This window comes from Bos taurus, chromosome 9, assembly GCF_002263795.3.
Source record: "Bos taurus isolate L1 Dominette 01449 registration number 42190680 breed Hereford chromosome 9, ARS-UCD2.0, whole genome shotgun sequence".
Lineage (NCBI taxonomy): Eukaryota > Metazoa > Chordata > Mammalia > Artiodactyla > Bovidae > Bos > Bos taurus.
Window position 1 is genome coordinate 41,984,477 of NC_037336.1, and position 16,966 is coordinate 42,001,442.

The following is a 16,966-nucleotide window of genomic DNA, read 5'->3' on the forward strand; positions in this document are numbered from 1 at the left end:
TGAGTGGGCATAAGGTTCCAAAATACAATAACAGTACTAATACTTAAAACAACAATAAAACAAAACAGCAATGACTATCTCTTATTAATGCTTATTATGTCCCAGGAACTCTGCAAAGTTTAAATGAGCTCTCGTATCTCATTTAATCCTCACATTCATCCTCTAAAGTAGTTACTGCTCTAGCCCCATTTTGCAGATAAGTGAACAGAGGCCTATTTTAGGAACTAAGCCCAGAATTGTTCAGAAAATGCACCAAGATCCATTCACTTACGTATTCTGCAGTGTGTGTGGTCCAGTTGGATGTGCTGGCACCAAGACACAGGAGGGGGACAATGCTTTCATGAAGTTTACAGTTTTCTGGAGGATAGAATCTTCACTCATTTTTGCTTAAATGACTGCAAAAATGCAGCTTTGATTACATAAAAAATAGTCTTAACAAATTGGTCATATGTATTTTGAAACTTTCTGTTTCTATGAATTTGCCTATTCTGGACATTTCATATAAGTGAAATCATATACTGTGTGGTATTTTATGTTTGGCTTCTTTCATTTAGCATAATGTTTTCAAGATTCATCTTGTAGTATGCATCAGTATTTCATTTCTTTTTATAACCAAATAATATTCTGTAGATGAATATGCTAATTTTATTTATCCATTCATCAGTTGATAGACATTTGTGCTTTCTTTCCCTTTTGGTTTTTATGAATAATGCTGTTATGAACATTCCTGTGTATGTTTTTGTGTAAATGTTATATTTTTAATATTCTTGAACATATATCTAGGAGTTACCAGGAATTACCTGGTTATACAATAACTCTATGTTTAACTTTTCGGGGGAATTGCCAAACTATTTTCCAAAGTGGCTGCATCATTTTATTTTCATCAGCAATGTACAACATTTGTTATTGTCCATCTTTTTGCTTATAGCCATTCTAGTGGGTGTGAAGCAGTATCTCATTATGGTGTTAATTTGCATTTCACTAATGACTAAAGATGTTGAGGGGGCATTTTTATGATTTAAGAGAATTTTTACTAGAGGACTACAAAACAGAACTACTAAAGGAGGTTTCTTTTCTTGAGGAGCTTTTACAGGATACTACCTGGGCTTCACACCACTTAAAGTGGTAAAAATATTTACCACGATGGTCTATTATTGGAATGTAACAGAAAACCAATTCAAAATGGCTTAAACTGTGCAGAAAATTATCATGTCATTTAACAAGAAGCACAAGGTCAGAGGATTACAGAGTTGTTTAATACAACCACTCAGTACTATTATGGAGATCCAACTTCCTTTCTCCTATTGTGTCATCCTAGCATGCCCATGATGTCTGCACATTTTGTATTAACAGTAGTAAGATGACTGCAGGAACTCTGGGCAATCCATCTGGACCTAAAAATGTCTGGTGGAAGAGAAATCTATCTCAGAAACTTTTAGTTGTCTTTTCTTATATCTCATTGGCCTAGAACTGTATCACATGCCCAAATCTAAACCAATCACAGACAAAAGAAATGAGAATCCCATGTATATAGTTGAATTGAGATTTATTGCCTTACTAAATGGGAATTAAATGGGAATTCTGCTAACAAGGAAGAAAGAAATGTATGGTGGACAGACAGCTATAACAATATCTCTGTTATATAGCTATAGGCAACAACATTATGATGATGAAAATTATTAGGCTGAAACTTGAAACTGCTGCTATTGTACCACTGACACACACTAATTTCATATGTTCAGCCTAATCATTTCCAATGCCATTTGACAGAATGGGCTGAGGAATGAGGAGAGGGTAACATTGGTTCTAGGTTTTAGTTTAATCACTAAAAATAGTATAGCTCATAAACCATGAATAACTTAAACTGATTGATACAAGTAAATCAGACTATTGTGAGCAAAAAGAATTTGTGTAATACAGGATTTTATTTGGAAACTCCCTGGCAGTCCAGTGGTTGGGACTATGCTTTCACTGCCTTGAGCCAGGGTTCAGTCCTTGGTCGGGGAACTAATATCCTGAAAGCCATGTTGTGCAGCCAAAATAAACAACAGAATACTACCAAAATATTTGACTTCTTTATATGTTTCTTGGCACATCTCAAAGTATTTCCATTACTCTGAGGCCCAAAGCATTTGTCCCGATGTATGTGCTGATGAAGCCCGTGAATGTTTCATTTATACAGACTTACAGTTTGTTGAACTTTAAATTTGAACAATTAAATCACAGAATGCATTATTCTGTTTTCATTAAGAAACATTTAAAGATTTCAAAGAGAGAGTGACTGTGTACCTTCCATTTTAGGGATCTTTTAATCTAGGCAGACTTTGAGAAATCTAAAATAAGCTATTTAGTATATGGAAATAAATAGGACATCTCATGACTGGGCTACCCTTGAATTGTATAGAGCTATGCACAGAGCAGATTAGAAAATGGCAACCTTTCTCTTTTTGACATTTTAAAATTATGTTTTAATTTTTTGAATAGGCAATATATTCACACAGTACAAATTCAAATGATACAAAAGTTATACAGCATTCTCCCTCCCACAGCTGTTCCTCAGCCACTCAGGTCTCTTCTCCCAAGATAACTGCTACTAGAAGAAAATGTTTATGAATATTTAAACCTCGCCTTTCCCTACAAACAGCATAATTTACATCACTGTTCTGCTGTATTTTGTTGTTGCTGTTTTTTACTCAACAGGCTGTTATGAAGACCATTCCAAATTGGCATATAATGAGCATACCCATCTCTTTTTTATAGCTGCATAATATTCCACTTGATGGATATACTGTATTTCTTTAACCAGTCCCCTATTAGTGGACATTTAGATAGCTTTCAATATATTATGAACAGTGCTGCAAAGAGTAACTTCTACATATGCCATTTTGTACTTATGGTAGTTATATCTCTAGGGAAGCTTCCTAAAGAGACATTACTACCTCAAAGAAGGTATGTTTTTGTAATATTATAAATAAAGCCAAATTTCTCTCTATTCCAGAGAGGTTACAGCAATTTAAATTCCCACAGCAATGCATGAGAGCACTGTTTTCTCCACAAGTGGCAGCTTTCCAGAAAAGAGATTTCTTAAAGTTACCCGCTACACCTTCAATCTGGGTGTGTGGGCAGGACAGGATCTTGTTCTCACTTGTAATACAGAAAAAAATGTTATGGTATTACAGGAACTAAAAAAAGAATATAACAATGAAATGGGTAAAAATTTGAGGATGCATAGGAGAATGAATGGAAAGGCATGATTAAAATATTGACAGTATTTAAAATCTTTATACTGTTCTACAATTAACTCTGGTTCTGTTTGTAATCAGAAAACAATAGTAAAGTCACACTACTGTTTTCCTTGGGTTAGGAATCTCATTCCCTTTAGGCAAAGCCCGCCTTTAAAGGAGCCTTCATTTCAGTTCCACTTTAGGCTGAGCACCTGCTCTTCCCTCAGTGTCTCCTCTGCTGGGCCAGAGATGCCAAGGAACTGGGGCAGAAACCACAATACATCTGCATAGTCTGAAAAAGCTACCAAAATGAAAATTCCAACAAGAACCCCTCTTATATTTTTAAAATTTGTTTTATCAATTCCAATGATCATGGTGAAGTTTCACTTGCTTTCTGGCTTTTCTACGATGGTGGTTTCTGTTTTTCACCAAGACCATTAAACATTTTGAACTTCCAAAGACAATGCTATTCAAAAAAAAGACCTGCTCACTTGCGAACAGTTTTTGGGTCCCCCTGGCAGTCCACACCCAGCCTGGGCAAAGGCAGTAAATTAGAAGCATTTCTTCCAGGAGGTGACTCAGATATCCCAGCCTGGCCCAATGTCGCACTCACTCTGCATACAGACTGAGAGCTGTTGCAGTTGCAATATTCTCTCAACTCCTGCTCCTTTGTTGACTTGTAGAGGCTTACATTCCAAAAAAGGTAATTTGAAAGTGCTGCTGAATTTAGATGCATTTTGCTAATTTGTTTTTATTATGCATAGAAATATTGGTATAAAAGGTGTTTCAATTATTTTCTAAGGGAGGGACCTATGCATTCTCTGCAGCCACAAAGCTTTTAAATGGAGTTATTTTTCTCAGCCTATAATCGTTCTCCCTTTTAAGTACCCCAGCAGAAAAAGTAAGTTTACTGCTCCTCACACAATGGGCCTCTTCACTTTTTAGGTTTGGGAGACCTGGGTGACCTACGAAAGTTAATTAGAAGGTTAACAAAGACGAAGACAGAGTCGAATCCATCGCCTCTCCTTCAGCCAAAGATGTCATCCATTAATTAGGGAAATTGTTAAGGTGGCCTTTATAGAATCCATAGAAAGTCTGCTGTTGGCGGTCGACAGTTTTGATCAGATTTTCCTCTCCCCAATAATGCTATCCTTAATAATACGAAAAGCAGAGGTCTGGGGTGGGGGAGGGGAGAAAGGAGGGGGTGGGAAGGATGTGTTTCAGCAACAGTACAGTTAACCAGCCGCTGATTGTGACGGCTTTGATTCTCAGGCTGCCCCGCATTCTTGTTCCATGATGTAATCCTTATTGAACCTGGAAGGCGAGGGAGCACGAGGGAGGCGGGAGAAGCTTCTGCTCCCGCCTGGAAGCCACAGGAGGCCCTGGGAGTTAGGAGCTCTCCCCCGGGGTGGGCCGCGGTGCCAGACGCTCTGCGGCAGCACCGCGGCTCCAGCAGTGCCGAGGACTAGGGCAGCTCGGGCTGGGCGCGGCTGTCCAGGTCTGGTGGGCTCCCGGACTCTTTTGGTTGCTTTGAGGAGGAAGACTTCTCCCTGTCTCTCTCCCTTCCTGTTGATTCTCTGCAACCAAAACACCAGCTCAACTAAGGAAAAACTTTTGAGTCTCTTTGCCATCTTGAGAACCACAAGGGAAATAGAAGTCTGCGTATTTGGTGGTGGTTGCATAGTCACGACCTCTCTGCCATCCCGTTTCTTGTCTCCTCTCCTGCTTACTTGAACCCAGAATTTGTAATTTAGACAGTAGAGCCTTCAGGGCTTCTGTTTTGGTATTATGTATTTAAGGTGGTGTTAATTCTGAATATGAAATGCCTTTATTTTTTAATATAGAACTTTTTTTTTCTCTACATCATTTAAACTATTTTTAAGTGTACAATTCAGTGGCATTCAGTACATTCACTTTATTGTGTACCTATCACCACCATCCATCTTCCCCAACTGTCTACACTGTGATACTTATTTTTTAAACTACATTACAGGGTTGGTTCTATGGTTTTCCAAGTTATCAGTAAGTTCTTAAGGTATCGGCATCTTTTAGTCTTGGGAGTTTTTGCATAATTCTTCAATGGCAAAAGTTGGAACAAAACAATGTGGCCCTTGTTTACCACGCAAAACATCTCTATGTACCTCTGTGTCTCTCTGGACTGATATTGAGCAAATACCGTACAAAACCTCACCTAGACAGTACATCGCCATTTTGGTTTGCCTTACTTATGCCACCCCAGAGTGGGTAAGGGTTGCTCAGACAAGGGAGTGTCACTCTCAGTTCTTAGCATCACCATGGAAAGGACCAAAACTACTATTCTACATATACAAAGTTACTCACACCGAGGCCCTTATCTTTCTCAGCCAAGGAGAGTTCCTTTCCTCTGTCATCCTCCCAGCTCCTCCCCACACAGGAGGCTAAACTTCATGGCTCAGACCAGGGCCTGGAACAGCAGCTGCCACCAAGGTCCTGTGAGCAGCCCCTTTAGTTATCCCTCCCTTCCTGGCTGAAGGCACAGGGCTGAGGAAAAAGAGGGAGGGCAAGTGTCCCCAGCTTTACAGAGAAAATAGTAGTAACTGTCAAACAGCTAAATGATTAAAAGCGCACGGAATAAAAAAACATAAATTATGAAACACAAGCTTTACATGTCTTAGCTCTCTCTGTGTGCTCAGTTGCTTCAGTCGTGCCCAACTCTTTTCAACCCTATGGACTTTAGCCCACCAGGCTCCTCTGTCCATGGGATTCTCCAGGCAAAAATACTAGAGTGGGTTGCCATGCCCTCCTCCGGGGGATCTTCTCAACCCAGGGATCGAACTCCTATCTCCTGTATCTCCTGAATTGGCAGGAGGATTCTTTATCACTGAGCCACTGGGGAAGCCCATGTCATAGCTCTATATGTTATCAACATGAAAATTTAACATAATACCCCAACACTGAAGCTGCTGTATAGCACAGGCAGCTCAGCTTGGTACTCTATGATGACCTAGCGGGTGGGATGGGGATGGGTGGGAGAGAGGCTCAAGAGGGAGGGGATATATGTATACTTACAGCTGATTCACATTGTTGTACAATAGAAACTAACACAACATTGTAAAGCAATTACCTTCCCCATCCAAAGGATCTCTATTCCCAGCCCCCAAAGCTTTGTACCTTTGATTTCAGTTTTATTGTAATGTGTACTTAGCATGTTGTTAAATTGCTTCATATTTCTTTGCTGCTATGGTTAGCAATGTATAAAGGACCCTCAACTAATTGAATTAACAGTCTCTTAGTGGCTAGTTGGTGGTGGCTGAGCCACACACATAAATTGCTCCCGTGTGACTTCTCTGCTTCAAAGAGTGCTTGCTGAAGCACTTTATCTGTCCACCTTAACTGCATTTTAAGAGACATCAGAGGAGCTTTGAAAATTTCTAAGATGCACCTCAGACCAATTACCTAAGGATTTCTGAGGGTAGGACTATAGAATGGTATGTTTTTAAAGCTCCAACTTAAAGTGGGATTCCAATGTGCACTTATGTATCTAAGGTGATTTATGAGGTTGAGAACTGTGGTGTTTAATTTTATGTATCAACTTGAATGAGCCAAGGGATACCCAGATATTTGGTCAGACATTATTCTGGATGTGTCTGTGGGGGTGTTTTAGACTGAAGTAAACATTCAAATCAGTAGCTGAGTAAAGCAGATTGGCCTTCCTAATGTGGATGGGGCTTATGCATCAGTTGAGGACTTGAATAAACAAAAAGAGTAAGAGGGAACACCTCCTACTTGACAGCCTTTGAGCTGGGATATCAGTTTTTTCCTGCCTTTGGACTTGAGATGAAACATCGGTTCTTCTTGGATCTTGAGACCACCAGTTCTTGGACTGGAGCTACAGCTGATTTTTTTTCTTTTTTATAATTTTATTTGTTTATTGGCTGTGTTGGGTCTTCATTGCTGTGCAGGCTTTTCTCTAGTTGTGGTGAGCAGGGGCTACTCTCTTAGTTGTGGTGCGTGGGCTTCTCATTGCAGTGGCTTCTCGTTGCACAGCATGGGCCGTTTTGTGCGTGAGCTTTAGTAGCTGTGGCATGTGGATTCAGTAGCTGCGGCTTCTGGACTCTAGAGCGCAGGCTCATAGCTGTGGTCACAGGCTTAGTTGCTCCACAACATGTAGGATCTTCCTGGACCAGCGATAAAACCCACATCTCCTGCATTGGCAGGCAGACTCTTTACCACTGAGCCACCAGGGAAGCCCCTCCCATCTATTCTTGAAGTTGATCTTTCTTGAGAAGTGATCAAATAGCACCAGTTGTTGAAGACAGCAATAAGGCCTGACCCTGATACTCCAGCTTTGATTCTGGATCAGTCTTTTGCCTTGAACTGATCAAGAATCACTTCCTTTAGAATCTTCAAGAGCAAATTTAAATGAGTATGCACTAACATCATCTTCTCTTTCAGATCTGCAACCATTTCTGGTAGAGATGTGTTGTGAATATCCATCTCGGGTGCATCTACTATGGCTTTTGCTTTTAAGAAGAAACACACCATTTTGTCACTGGAAAGGCAGAAGTGACCTCTCAAGGCAGCCAGGGCAGCATAGGTAGAATACAGATGGAAACCAATGGAAAAATCACAGGAACTACAGAGTAAAAGGTTTTAAGTGTTGCCTTTGAGGGAACTTTCAAGGCCAACGAGGAAGGGAGCCTCCTAAACTACATTATTGTGACTCTGGAGAAGCTCCTGGCCCCAGGGGCTCTCAACAGGTCCCAGGGGAGGTGCACAGAGTCAGTGAGCACAGCACGGTGCTGTGCATACTGGAACATGGAGCACCTCTCTGGTTGCAACCACCACAGCAGTCATGGGCTGGATGGCATCTCCTCCAGCTCCAGCCCTGCAGGGCTGAGCAGAGAAGACCCTTTCACCACTTGCATGTCTCACTCCATGGAAGTTGTAAAAGAAGGTTCATCAATCGCCTTCTTATCCCCATCACAAAAGTCACCCCACAGCTGCTTTGCAAAGTGAGAGCAATGCCTCTGAGGCTGAGCTGCCATCCTCCTGCCTATACTTGGTTCTTGAACAATGCCACTGTTGGGGTGCCGACCCTCAACTGTACAAAGTTATGTACAGTTAGCCCTTCATCTGCAAAGCTGCATCTGCAGAATCAACCAACCTTGGATGGTGTAGTAAGTATTTAGTGAAAAAATTTGCATATAAATGGACTTTTAAAGTTCAAACTGATGTTGTTTAAGGGTTAACTGTACATTATTGGCTGTCCTAGTTCTCAGGCCTTTGAACTTGGACTGCAACTACACCATTAACTCTTGTGGGTCCAGGTTGCTGACTGCAGATTCTGGGACCTGTCAACCTCCATAAATGTGTGAGACAATTCCTTACAACAAATCTATTTCTATATAGATATTCATCCTATTGGTTCTGATTCTCCAGAGAACCCTGACAAATACAGATTTTGGTACCATGAAGTAGAATGCTGCTGTAACAAATACCTAAAAATGTGGAAGCTGCTTTGGAACTGGAAAATAGGTGGAGGCCAGAGGAGCTTTGAGGTGCATGCTAATAAAAAGTCTATATTGCCATTAAGGGACTAGTGGTAGAAACATGGATGTTAAAGGTGATTCTGGTGAGAGCTCAGAAAGAAAAAGAGAGCTAGAGAGAAAGCCTGCATCTTCTTAGAAAATACTTAGCAGAATGTTTGTAGAAATGTGAATGTTAAAGACTATTCTCATGAAATTTCAAGTAGAAGTGAGGAATAGGTTATTGGAAACTGGAGGAAAGGTGCTCTTTATTATATAGTGGATAAGAACTTGGCTGAATTGTGCTGTAGTGTTTTGTGAAAGATTAAACTTGCCAGCAATGAAACTGGGTATTTAGCAAAGGTGATTTCTAAAGCAAAGTATTGAAGATGTAGTTTTAGTCATCCTTACTGCTTTTAATAAAATACAAGAGGAAAGAGATGAGTTGAAGAAAGAATCTTCAAGCAAAAAGGAACTGGAACTTAAAGACTGGAAAATTCTCAAAGTATCCATCACAAAAAAAATGAGGTAGATGTTCTGAAGAGAACTCTAAGGGTGTGGGTGGCTGAACAGCCTTTTAATGAGATTAAGATGAGTGTGAACCATAGATCCAATCAGTCATCTCAGCAGATGCCAGAAATAGAGATTATACCACCAGAAATGCTGCTAGCTTCAAGAAAATGGGATAGAATGAAGGAAGGTTGCTAACATGGGCTATCCTTCAAGAAAAGAGAATGATATGAAGGTGAGCTGCCTAACATAGGCCCAGGGGGCAAGGCTGTTTCCTTCCTGGTTTCAGAACCTGGGGCCCTTGAAAAAAGCCATGGTGAGGGCTCTCAGCAGAGAGCTGGAGGAGTAGGGCTGCCCACAGAGCCTTGAGGGTGACACTGCCACCTCAGTGGCCCCGAGGGCAATGCATCAAACCAAAGAGGATTATACTCAAGCCTTTAAGATCTAATGGAATTTCTCTTGCTAGGTTTTAGACTTGCCTCGGACCTGTCACTCTTTCCTTCTTTCCTGTCTCTTCCTTTTGGAACAACAATGTCTATACTATGCTTGCCTCCCCACTGTATTTTCAACATTTAACTTGTCTGGTTAGGAAAGGAGTTTTTCTTTAGGATGAGTCTCACCCATTTCTGATTTAGATGCTATTTAGGTTAGACTCTGGACTTTAGACTTTAGAGTTGATGCCAGAATAAATTAAAACCTTAGGGGTTGTAAGGATGGAGTACGTGTATTTGCTGCAGTCCATGGGGTCACTAAGAGTTGGATATGACTGAGCGACTTCACTTTCACTTTTCACTTCCATGCTTTGGAGAAGGAAATGGCAGCCCACTCCAGTGTTCTTGCCTGGAGAATCCCAGGGACAGGGGAGCCTGGTGGGCTGCCATCTATGGGGTCGCACAGAGTCGGACATGACTGAAGTGACTTAGCAGCAGCAGCAGGGGTCAGAATGTTATGGACTGAATATGCCCCCTCAATTCATATGCTTAAGTCCTAACCCCCCAGTGTGACTATATTTGGAGATAGGGTTTATTGGGGGGTGACATGGGTTTAATGAGGCCATAAAAGTGGGGCCTTAAATCAATAGGGCTGGCATCCTTATAAGAAGAGGAAGAGACACTGGAGTCCTCTCTTCCTCACGTGAGGATGCACATCTGTACGCTAGGAAGAGAGCTCTCACCAGAAACCAGACTGACCAGTACTTTGATCCTGGGCTTTCCAGCTTCCAAAGCTATAAGAAAATAAATTTCTGTTGTCTGAGTTACACAATCTATAGAATTTTGTTATGGTAGCCTGAGTAGACAAATATAAGGACCATCTAAAGGAGATAGCAATCACTGCCCCCACACATATCCCCTTCTAAAATAATCTACCCTCACCTGCCTCATGGGGTACATGCTCCTGTGTCCTCAGCTTATTGGTCAGGGTGAGCACCTGACCCAGAGACTCTATCCATGGGCCCCTGAAACATTTCACACATAAACCCCACAGATCAGAGTTTCATTTACGCTCATAAGATCTTCTGTTGCATTGTGATTTCTCTAGGCATAACTCACTTTAGGGTAAGTTACTTGGTCAGATCTTAGCACCTACCTGAAAAGCTCATTGTAACTGATTTTGAAACTTGAGGCACTTTGCAAAAAGGACAGGTTTAAAAGGACAGCAGTTAGGATCTTTCAGATGCAAAGGTCAGAATGTGAGTGTGGGACACCTATAGGAGAATGGCTAAGAAGTAGGTGAGGGTGGGGAGATTGAAGGACACAAGGCACTGCAGTTTTCTCTGGGATGATTCTTTACACCTCACCTCCATTTCGTCTTGAGGGTGGCCTTTGTCATAACTGTCCTAATCAAAGCAAATTTGACTGTAAGGGTTAAAGACCCATTCAAAGTTACTTATGTATTGGGGGAGGGGTCGTTATTAAATGGATACAGTGGAAGTCTAGCGGGACTTCTTGGGAAACTACAGTTATTTCTTCCTCTTTCCCCCACCTTGCTCCTTACCACCAGGCCCTGTGGCTTCTCATGTTAGTTCACCTGGGCAGGTCTACCCATCCTCTCTTACAAAGGCTCTCTCAGCCACCTCAAGGTGGGATGGGCCTGGCCGGGGTTGTCAATCATAAAACATCCACTGAGGAAATTCATGCTGAAAATTTCTGTTCAGATTGTTAGAAATGTCCAAAGATACCTTATTTTGTCTATTTTAAGTCCTAAATAATTAAATTTAAGTTTGGATAATAGGCATACTGAGTGAAGTATTATGACTCATTTTCTGATAAAAATTTTGTGTTAACCACAAATTTCTTTTATTTAAAAAAACTCTATTGTAAAGTATTTCTAAAATGTTTACTTTCCTCTCTTTTTAAGATAGTGACAATATTTGCTCCCTTTTGGTGATACGTGAATCCTAAGTTTTAATAGCAATTCCCATGGAAGAGATCTCAGGGAAAAGTAGAAACAGTACTGAGTTTAGAGAGTCAGAACACTACATTCATCCCAGCTGTATCAGCCAAGGAACCTCTGGCATGTCACTGAGCCTCTCTGAGCCCTGCTTTCCTCATATGAGAAAGAGGAAATGACGGTAGAAATACTTTTCTTTTTATCTGGGGGTAATCACTCTCAATTTATATGTAAAATTAACTTGAAAGTTGAAAGCTTCAGCTTTTATCTCTGGTATATAGGACTTGTACTATAAATGTTTGTTGAATGACTTTTACAGTGTGAATGATCTCCATATACAAGGACAGGAAATTGGGCTGAATTTGTGCATGCTGCTGCTGCTAAGTCACTTCAGTCATGTCCGATTCTGTGCGACCCCATAGACAGCAGCCCACCAGGCTCCCCCGTCCCTGGGATTCTCCAGGCAAGAACACTGGAGTGGGTTGCCATTTCCTTCTCCAATGCAGGAAAGTGAAAAGTGAAAGTGAAGTCGTTCAGTCGTGTCCAACCGTCAGCGACCCCATGGCCTGCAGCCTTCCAGGCTCCTCCATCCATGGGATTTTCCAGGCAAGAGTACTGGAGTGGGGTGCCATTGCCTTCTCCGGAATTTGTGCATATTCTAGATCATATTAGGGTTTTTTTTTTTTTTTTTTATACCAAATTCCTCATAGGAACTAGTTATTTTGGCTTTTTTTTTTTTTCCACAAAGTGAAAGTAGTAAAGTAGGAAAACAAATATATAAGTTGAGGGCTCATTCACTGAGTATATGTTTAACTAAGTTGCTACTGTACAAGAAAGTCATTAATAGTGTATTCGTTTCTTTTAAGCTTATTCAGCAAATACTCACCAAGGATACTGGGAACATGTTGTTGAATAGACATGATCCTTGTCCTCATGGAGCTGATAAGTCTCGTACTTGAAACACTCACACATCAAAAACGCACTAAGGATATACTCTCTATCTCCCCTGGCCTATTTTCGGAGTTCCTGCAAATGTTTCTTTTGACCAGGGCCTAGAACGAGTTGGGGGAAGCAGGACAAACACCAAGGTCCAGCAACTGAGAAGAGGGCTTGGGCCTGAATATAAATCCCACATAATAATTTTTAGATCACTGTCCTTGGCTGAGGTGGGGGAGAAGATTTTTTTCACCAAAGCTGGAACATTGACTATATATAACAGTATACAAATGTCATGTCTTGTCTCTACTCCAATGTACTAACACTATTTCAATAGCTACTCCAATAGCTAACACTATTTGAGAGTCTGTCCAGGGTCAGGCACTGTACTGAACACTTTCCATGTTTTGTCTTTAATCTTCACACCAGCCTTGCAAGATAGATACTTTCATCATCCTCAGTTTGCTTATGAGGAGACTGCAGCTATAGAGGACATAGCCAAGGTCACAATAGATGGTTATAACAGAACTAAACCTGTTCTGTCCTACTTGAGTATATACCTTCTTCCTGCCAAACCATGTAGGGCCTTTACTGTTTTCTAAACAGAACAGTGGGCTTCCCAGGTGGCACTAGTGGTAAAGAACCTGCCTGCCAATGCAGGAAACGTAAGAGATGTGGGTTCAATCCCTGGGTGGGGAAGATCCCCTGGAGGAGGGCATGGCAAACCACTCCAGTATTCTTGCTTGGAGAATCCCATGGACAGAACAGCCTGGTGGGCTACAGTCCATAGCGTCGCAAAGAGTCGGACACAACTGAAGCAACTTAGCACGCATGCAAACAGAACAGTAAGAAAGCTGTGTTTCTATCCCTTGTCACAAAATACATGTCTTTCAATATAATACATGATAACAATAGCTAATATTAATTGAGCAATTACTATGTGCTAGATACTATCCTATCTATTTATATGTATGAATTTATTCAATCCTCAAAAACCTATGAACCAGTTACTCTTTTTATTAAACTTTATCTATTATTTTATAGATGAGGAATTGAAACACAGAGATATGAAGCAACTTGTCCATGATAACTCAGCTGATATATGCCAGAGACAGAGTCAGACCCAAGTTGCCTGGGGCCAGAGATTAAAATCTGTCATTTCATCCAAATGAAATATATTATTTTCAATGTCTATTACAGTTTCATTAATTGGTGAAATAAAGATCACTAGCATGTGAGGGACCCTTCTTCCTTACCTCCCACCCCCATGAGCAGAAGACCCAATTCCATCCATAGTCTGATGGAACATTTTCCTCTGTCATTGTGCAGTGTGAAACTTACACAACTGAATGTAACATCTCTGAATTTCATCTGCTGTGGAATGGCACATGATAAAAAATGCACCACATATTCTAAGTCTGTGTTTTCTCACTAATTTAGTCTTTTTTCTCAAATGCACAGCATTTCCCATAGACATGAGAGTTCTCTCAAAAAGTTAACAGCACTCTCTGAGAAGAGGAATTGGAGAAACCCAGGAATGTTTTCTTTAGCAGCTCAGGCAAGTGACTGAAAAGTAAAAAATTAATTTTTTTTATAATATCAGATTTTAGATCTTCCCTCTGACTGACTGACTATTTGGGTAAATTGGGCAGTGGCATAACTGACCAGGCAGCAACCTCAGTGGCTCAGCTAGGAGCGGGGCATAGGCAGAAGGCAGCAGAAAAGTGTTGGGGCATCAGACCGGTGAATTCTAACTTCAGTCTACTAAAAACAATCTCCCTCTTTCTGTATCACAGAGACACACATGAGAGATTTCTGAAGCAGGCTGATGCCCTCAGATATAAACCTAGTTTGTGGCTATGAACCATTAAGGATGCTTGATAACTACTAATTAAGTGAATTAGAAACACAATATATAATTACTGATGTTCTACTTTCCCCCCTGTCTTTGCTGCACCACAGGAAAAAGTTTCCACGGCAATTGGTTTGTATAAGCAAAGACCAAAATTAAATTAAGAGGTCACATGCCAGTAGCAAAGACAAAATCAGGGAAACATTTTCTAATCAGAAACTGCAAAGAAGTTTGGGCCTTTATATAATAGAGAAATTAGGATTGGATAGTGGTATTCTTTCAACCAACTTTTCACAAATATTTCCTGGAACAGCCCCAAGGACTGAATCCTCATTTAGCCTATTCTTTTTTCAGATATAATTGAATTTACTTGTTTCGGTTTCTGCCTCCCCACCTTCCACCTGGGGCTAAGGGCAGTGCTGCTCTGCTTTCATATGGCATAAGTGCAGTCATAAACCACGTTTGAATATCTCTTCTCCAGGTATCAGAGGCTCTATCTAGGTCTTTTCTTCCAAAGCTCCTGTCTTCTCACACCCCAGGGAAATTCCTCTATACCCTCCACTCCCCCAGTGATGCTCAGCAACCCGCCCCCTTCACTACCTTGCACTCCCCAGCCCCAAAAGTTATCCTATGAAAATGAACAACTCCATTAGCTGTGGAGAAGATTATCTGAAAAATATCCTCTGAGAGGATTTTGGTGCAGGAAAATACAAAGAAGTGTCTAGAATCTTTGACTGAAATCACTGACCGTTGTGAGAGGTGACACTAAGCTGAAGGAATATACATTCCTTGGGGCAGAGGGATGTTTGCATCAGTAGGAGAAGGAAAGATAGCTCTTGTTGTTGTCTGGGGTCTATGGGAGAGGATTTAACAACACACACATCAGGATGGAGTGAAAAGTCTCTAAAGACATATTCATTCCCACAGCAGGCCTGTGGTTTGGCATCTACTTAGCTCCTCAGACTCACCAGCCATCTCCATGGGAGGGGGAGGACGTGACTAGTCAAACGATTCCCACCACCCCGCTGGATGCCTCTGCAGGCTCCTGGAGTTCTCCCTGGCAGGGTGGCTGGCTGACTTGGCTTCACAGTTTTATGAATATGAGCTTTTACTCTTGCTCCTTGAAATTAAAAAAAAAAAAAAAAGTTCAGATGAAGGCACAACAGGGAAAGGTAAGAAACCTATGTCTCTCTCCTCTCTGTTCTTAAATGGTAGTTAAGAGGTAGTTTTTTAAAAAATATTTCATTTGGATATAGAAACTTAAACAAAAAATTCCCTTTCCTCTTTGAGGATTCTTTTCCACTATTGTTTGTCAGAGGCTAAAACTAACGTGCTTTTGGAACATGAACACACACACACACAAGCATGCTCACCCCAACACACCACAGTCTCTGCTCTTTTACTCACATTTCATCCCTGAGGACGTGCAAGCCTCCAGGACAAGAACCACAGTCACTGGGCAGTAGAGTCTGGTGAGCAGCCAGGGGCTGGTAGGCTCCGTCTGCTCTTGCCATGAGTGGTTCTTTGGCCTGGTTTAGCAGGGTTGAGAATCTGTGTGATTTCGGCATGGTGTCCCAGCAGCTAGTTGTCCTGTCTCCAAGTGCAGCCTTCTACATGCAACAAGGGAATTCGGGCTTTTCTGAAACAGGCTTCTGAGAGCAAGAGCAGAGGGAGCCAAGCGTGAAGGGTGTCAGCAGTGGTGACACGCCCTGGGGGAAGATGTGGGACCAGCTGGGCTCTGAGCCAACAGTAAGAGAAGGGAAGGCTACTCTGAGTCAGAGTAGTTCTTCCAGGATCCCTACTGCTCCTGGACCACCTTTTGTCATTTTAAAGTGGTCTTAAAAGTGGTCTTCACCACTGGTCTTGCCTTGACCCAGGAAAGTGCACTAATTTTTATTCATTAACATATTACTTTGCAATGAAGTTATTATCATACAAATGGTACTTAGTCCTCATAATCCATGAATAAAGTAGCATTGTCCCCATTTTATTAATGAAGAAACCAAGGCTTCAGAGTGGTTTAAGCCACACATTCCCCAAGTTAAGGCTGTAAGTACTGCGAAAGATAAGAAGTCTCCATCTTCTTATTCTTGGTTCTTTCGCTTACATACCTTTAGTCAATAGATAAGTGTATACTTTATTCCTAGCACGGAACGAGTTCAATTAGGTTCTGTTAAGAATTCAAAGACATCGTCACTTGGTTCCTACCACCCTGGCATTTACAACCTGGTTAGCCAGAATTAAGGGATAGGAAGGGCTGGGTGATGTGCATTTAATGAGTTATTGGTTCACTTATATACTAAGGAAATGGTTTTTGAGCCTTAAATACCAGACACTGGGACAGCAGAAGAAGGACACAAAGATGGAAGGAACCCAGTCTCTGTTCTCAAGAAATTCAATCTAGACAAGGGACTTTCACTGCTCAAAGCTGTTCAATGGCTTCCCATTGCTTCCAAAGTAAAATCCCAAATCCTTAATGTGACCCACAAGCTAGGAGATCTGACCTTTGCCCCTCTCTCCACTTACACTGGACTTCATTAAGTTCC

At 41.3% G+C, this 16,966-nt stretch overlaps 1 pseudogene; it reads right to left on the reverse strand.

The window, feature by feature from the left end:
• Positions 1–7,562: 7,562 nt before the first annotated feature.
• Positions 7,563–15,032, reverse strand: LOC132346100 (protein Mis18-beta-like; annotated as a pseudogene).
• Positions 15,033–16,966: the final 1,934 nt, after the last annotated feature.